Source organism: Mytilus trossulus, chromosome 1 (genome assembly GCF_036588685.1).
Source record: "Mytilus trossulus isolate FHL-02 chromosome 1, PNRI_Mtr1.1.1.hap1, whole genome shotgun sequence".
NCBI lineage: Eukaryota > Metazoa > Mollusca > Bivalvia > Mytilida > Mytilidae > Mytilus > Mytilus trossulus.
In genome coordinates, this window is record NC_086373.1 from 93,011,350 (window position 1) to 93,018,319 (window position 6,970).

Sequence of the window (6,970 nt, forward strand, 5' to 3'; positions counted from 1 at the left end):
ACGACCAATCAAACCTAAATTACAACCTATTGCTGGCCATACAGCTCAAATGACGATATTTTAGTGAACGATGGAAGAGATGTGTCAATATATATAGGAATATGTGGTATGAGTGCCACTGAGACAACTCTCCATCAACGTAAAAATCTATAAAAGTAAACCATTATAGGCCAAGGTACTGCCTTCAATACGGAGCCTTGGCTCACACCGAACAGCACGCAATAAAGGGTCTCCAAAAAAATACTAATGTTAAACCATTTAAACGGGAAAAACCAACGGTCTAATCTATATAAAAACGAGGAGCATGGTTGAGCCGTTAGAGCAAATGGATAAATACATTCAGACAAACAAAATCTAGGGAGTTTTTTTTTTTATATATTTTATGTGAAAATGACAATAAAAATGATGGTCTTAGTTTGAACGTAATAAGGTCGTGAGAAGAGCGTGATGAGGACGACAAGGGCGTGCTAGAATCGTACTATGGTCGTGAACATTGTGGTAAAGTCGTAGTGGTAGCGTAGTTGGGTCGCGGTGAGAACGTGATGGTCGTAGTAAGGTCGTGATAACGTCGCTGTGAGATCGTAGCGCAATATCTCCGAATAGAATCACGCTTTTGCTACGCTCTCGTTACGATTGTACAGCGACCTTTGCGATCTTACTACGATCTTTGTGCGCTCTCACTACGCTTCTACTACGACCTAATTTCGCCACGACCGCACCACGATTGTTTTGAACATGTTCAAAGTTGGCCACGCTCTTCGCGATCTTGAAGACCTCACAACGACCGTGGTACGACCCCAGTCCAACTAGACCACGATCGCACCACGCTCACCGCGATCTAAATTAAATTCAGATCGTGGTGAGGTCGCGGTATGAGCGGCATGAAAATGTTAATTTTCGTTGCTTTCACGATGCTACTACGTCCTCATTACGCTTCTACAACGATCCCGCTACGATTATAACACGTTCTCACCACGCTTATTCTGCGACCTTACTACGCTTATCAAGATTTTTATACGCTCATCACGTTCTCACTACGACCATACCACGAGTTATCCGATTGCAACACGATCTTACCACGCTTCTACTGCGATTATAGCGCGTTCTTACCACGATTACACTACGTTCAAACCGCGATCTTACTACGCTCAGTCTCAGCAATAACGTCAACATCGTGTTCCATATCAATAAAGTATCATTCCTTCAGTTCTATTTCTGATTAATACGTAGATTTCTCGAAAAAAAAAATACAGTCATGCCATCAAAATCTACTAGAACACGTGGGCGTGGTGTTAGGGTTGATGTAGAGGTAGATGGAGCTCTGATATCATAGTAACGAATCTTGATCAAGTACAGATGTCGGACCGACCAATCCGACCTAAATTACAACCTATTGCTGGTCCATAAAGCTGAAATGACGATATTTTAGTGAACGATATCAGATATGAAACAGATGTGTCAATAGATATAAGAAGATGTGGTATGAGTTCCAATGAGACAACTCTCAATCCAAGTAACAATTTTTAAAAGTAACAATTATAGGCCAAGATACGGCCTTCAACACGGAGCCTTGGCTTGCACCGAACAGCAAGATATAAAAGGCCCCAAATATTACTAGTGTAGAACCATTCAAACGGGAAAACCAACGGTCTAATCTATATGAAAACAAGAACCATGGTTGAGCCGTTAGAGAAAATGGACAAGAAGTCCCAATTACATACATACAAACAAAACCTGGAGAGAATTAATATATTTTATGGGAAAATGACAATAGAATAATGGTCGTAGTATGAACGTAGTCAGGTCGTAAGAAGAGCGTGACGAGGACGGCAAAGGCGTGCTAGAATCGTACTATGGTCGTGAACAGCGTGGTATAGTCGTAGTGGAAGCGTAGTTTGGTCGCGGTGAGAACGTGATGGTCGTAGTGAGGTCGTAATAACGTCGCAATGAGATCGTAGCGCAGTTTCTGCGAATAGAATCACGCTTTCGCTACGCTCTCACTACGATGGTACAGCGACCTTTGCGATCTTACTACGATCTTAGGGCGCTCTCACTACGCTTCTACTACGACCTGAGTTCGCCACGATCGCACCACGATTGTTTTGAACATGTTCAAAGTTGGCCACGCTCATCACGATCTTGAAGACCCCACCACGACCGTGATACGACCTTACTGCGATCTACACGATCGTACTACGATCATCAAAATTTGCTGTTTTTTCACAGATCGTAGTGCGATCGTGGCCTAGTGGGACTGGGGTATTAGCTAGGTTTAAAATTCATATAGGGTCAATACTTCAAGGGTAATAACTCCAAATGAAACTGTTTGATTTTTTTCTCCAATTTTTATGGTGACTTTTTTTACTCAGTGAGTATTTCTCGACATTTGAAGACATTCAAAATACTCTACTGTACTCTACTACACAGGACTTAAAATGCGTTCTTAATATGTGAATATTGAATACAGCATATGTCGAGATAAATATTTATAAAATGTATGTATGAGATTACAGAGAAAGCAATTTGATTCATGTTGTAAACAAATGATTAAACGATTGATTTTCGGTTTAACTGCAAGAAATTTTATTCGCATCGGTACATAACTCGGTTGAATCGCCATTATAAACGCACTTATATAATTTCATGAGTGTTTGATTTTTTAATAAGTTGTGTTGTATATTTGTGATGTATTTTTACACAGTTTAGGCTGCTGGATTTCACACATTATCAGATTCACATTATCATATTATACATTATTCTACCTTTTGGGGTGGCTTACACAATTCTATGAATTATGACGGAACTATATAGACATAGCTGTTATACAAGTGGAAAGTTTAGCTAGCTATAAAACCACGTCTAAACCACCATTTTCGTCGGACTTGAATGCCTGTGACTAAGAAATGTTTGGCAGTTGGTTTTCAGTTGTTCTGGCAAAACAAAATAATTACAAATGCCAACTTAATTATATGAAAGAAGACCATAATCATAATTTAATAAATAAACATTATAAGGTATTAAACAAACTTTTTTTTATTGCTTTTTTGTTCGTGTCCGAGGATCAGTTAACAATTCTTGGTTCATGTGAAATTGTTCACATCACTTTTTTCAGGTGTCGGTCCGTTTCCTGCAGGCGTTTTTAGTCAATTTCAACATTGCGTTAACATCGAAAAGCGGAGAGGTTAGCACAAGTCATCAACAGACCAGGTCACCATGCCAACAATATCATCCGTGGCAATCTTTAGTTGTAGAAATTACTTCTGTAGTCATTTATTGAAAAAGGTGTTAACTAGGGACTCAGAGTTGTTCAAGTTGAACATACACATATATGTATTGTCTAATGATTTTTGTTAAGTTCCAGATAAGGGGTTTTGTATACTAAATCTGATTCCATATTTTCTTTTTTTTATTGATTCGTGTCTGTCTGTTTGTATTATAGCATATAAAAGAAGGAAGCTTGCAGTAAATATATTGCTGAACTGTAATCTCTTTACTTGAACTTCAACGTGATTAACAAAATAACAAGTAAATATGCCTTTACTTTCAGAAGCCCGAATGTTATACAATTGATAATAGAGTCCTTTAAATGTATACAAAAGTTTGTAAGTACGTGTTAAAATGCTAACTTGTAAATTTCTTGCTATAAAATATGTCTTCCGTTTATTGTCTTTATACATCCTGTTTATGAAATGTTTTATATGTATTCTGGTAGTTTCTTACATGTTTGATATGTTATTAGCATTTTTAAGATTTCGTAATCGCGTTTTAAACTTCTGTGTAATAATAAACACACAGAACATGTATTAATTTAAACTTATTTGTACAAGTTTTCATTTATTATTTATTATTGATGTTTGGAGAGAAGCAAAAATTCGAATACACAACCAAACCCTCTGAAACTTAAAGGGACATTCGCTGGTAAATTCATGTTCATCGCTTTGACCCAAATTCTTATATCTTACTGCCAAATACAATTTCTAAATTGTGCTTTAACAGCGTCTGGTCCAAGTCAGGAACATCTAGAGCCTTTGCCAGTGTGTTCGAAAATGTATTATTAGTTAGGGACGACATCAAAAGTTCAATGATGGATAAAAAACTTAATTCACCTAGTTTTTTCACAGACCACCCCCCCTCTTAAATTAATTTGGGAAAAATTGATTGACCAATAGGGATATATGTAAAATCGATTTTAGATTAACAAAACTTGCAGCAATGTTGACCCTCCCACCCCCAAACTATTTGATTTAAGTTTTTTTTTATCCTACAAAAATAATATCGATCTTTTGATGTCGTCCCTTAATGGGATGATTTATAAGGCTTTATATATGAAAGTAACCTGGATGACAACACAAGGAGCAAGATGTAATCAAACTACAAGAACATGTCAAAGGGGAACTTCAAAGACAGATGTTACAGAAGTATATAGGGATCTGAAAACATGACATACATGAGGGATTCAGCAAGGGGCATTTTGGAATCGGCTTTACCCAGCTTAATCCCATACCTCTCAAGACTGAGCAACTAAACCTCTTTATGGACCCATTTACTCAAGGTAAACATGTTTTAAAGTCAAAGTCTAGCTGCATACCTTTTAAAAAGTTTTTGTTGTAGCTTTGCTTCATGTATATATAGCCAACATTAGCAATGTCCCTATCTACCATCAAGCCTCTTTTTAAATCTACATTTAAGTCTGATCTTTCTGGTCTCAATAAAACACTAGCTCTATGCTACACATAATTGTGATTTCCTCATATATGTCACATATTACAACATGCCTTTCTTACTTGGTAGTCATTTGCTTACCTAAAATACTGCAGGCAAGATGTGTATCTTTTTAAAGTCAATGAGACTTGAAAATTAGAATTGCTGCTTCTCCAATAAGCATGCATCATTTAAGAGTAAGAGTCATTTAAGAGTAAGAGCAGATGGATCAGCTTACAAAGTCTTAATAATGTGTCTTGGTAGGGCTACTTTTTTTCTATGAACAGTAAGCTTATGAACTACAATGTTTAAAATCATGTGTAGAGCATCCATTTTGCACACAGCAGGGTTTATAACCATCCCATTAAGTTACTTGCATGCTCTTGTCCAGAAATGCATGCATAATTTTAGCACTAGATGTTGAGCGGACAATAACAGTTTTGTATTGCGTCAGTACTCTTAAAAACATAAATTCCTATGTACCTTTGTATGATCTCATTATCCCCTATCCAGTCACCCCTATATCTATCTTTTTGTCTGGTCAAGCATGGTTTTGAAACTAGCATCTGAATATCAGATAAACTCTTTATTGTCTATGTATACTTGTATCTATTTCTACATTGAAACTGTGTGTTATTTCTTTACCAATGACTTTTGTATTAATTTTCCTGATGCAACCTTGTTCAAATAATCTTCTTTTTACTGCACCTTCCCTGTTTTCAACATTTTTATGGCCAAATAAATCATTATCTCAATAAATTAACTTTTATATCAAACACAATCTTTCCAAAATTCCAATGCAGTCATATTTTATTAATTATCCCATCTCTGTTCTGTACTTTCTGTAGTCTTATTCACTACACAACAGTATTGTATTCCATTGAGGGAAAAGCAACTGCTCAATCAATGCCTACTGCAAGACCTTTTAAGGAGGCTTGAGGGTATACAAATTTCAGAAAAAAAAAAATATTTGTTTTTCATTACAAGTTTTATTTATTACCTTTTGTAGTTGTTTCTTAATCATATGGCACAAAAATGATTCAAAACAATTAATTCATGTTGGCCCCAGATGACTTTTAAAAGGTATACATCATTGAAAAAGTTCCAAATTATCTTCCTTTGGTGGAAAAATGCCATTTTTGGGCTTTAAAATTGAAATATCTTTTACAACTCATTGGTGACCTATATTTTTAATATAATTTCCATTTATGCTGTACTTAAACTAAATTATTGTAAAATTTGAGTGATTTCTGTAAAAAAGTTCTTTTTTTATTTTGATATTACCTTTATTATTACCTTAGAAAAAAACACCATTACAAAAATGTATGTTTCTTTCGAAGGCAAATTGTGAGCAAAAATGAGCGCTGACCCCATTTTTTTATTTCATTTTTCTATTAACTATAAGATAAAGTTCATTTATAGAAAAACATAGAGAAATCCTATATAAATCATTTAGAACTACGAACCCCCTTAAAATAATGCTGGATTCAAACTTGTATGCAACATGCAACAACTGTTCTCATCACATAATAATAAAGAATCAGCTTAACTGATAGAAAGGCAATAAATGGTACAGAAAATAGTAATTTTTACAATTTTTTTCGTAATTTTAAGGGTTTTAATAAGATCAAAAATAGTTTAAAATAGAATGAAACTCAAATGTAATCTGAAACAACTTATTTCATAGGTCCAATTTTCCTGGAATTCCATTCATTCATAGATTCGAAATCAAAATTAAGTCTGTTGTGACCTTTAAAAGTCACCACTGACCTTAATTATAGCCAAAGTTCAATAATTACTGAACACTTTTTCGAACCACAATATGTTTAGAGTGGTACTAGAAATAAAATTGGGGAAATAAATTACAAGACACAACCATAAAAGAAAGATGGTAACAACATCATGTTACAGACGAGAATAATTATAATAACAGTTCCATTCTGACTGTAGCTATATCAGAACTAATTCAGAATAGTCTGCTTTATAACCATTAAGTAAATTAAGAGCACTTTGGTAAGGTTTTTTCACATAGCGAAAGAAAAACAGAAATTATAGAATGGAAGCCAAGTATGATGAAGTTTACGTTTAGGGCCATCACTTTAAATGCATCCTATCCATAAGTAATATAACAGTTTGCAATTTATAGAATTTTGAAGAACTTCAGCTTTTATCATAATTTCCATTTCATTGCATTCAAGAGTTATGTGAGAAAATGGGCTTCAACATCAATTCTTTTGGAAGTGTGTTTTGGTCAACTCTGATTTTGGAT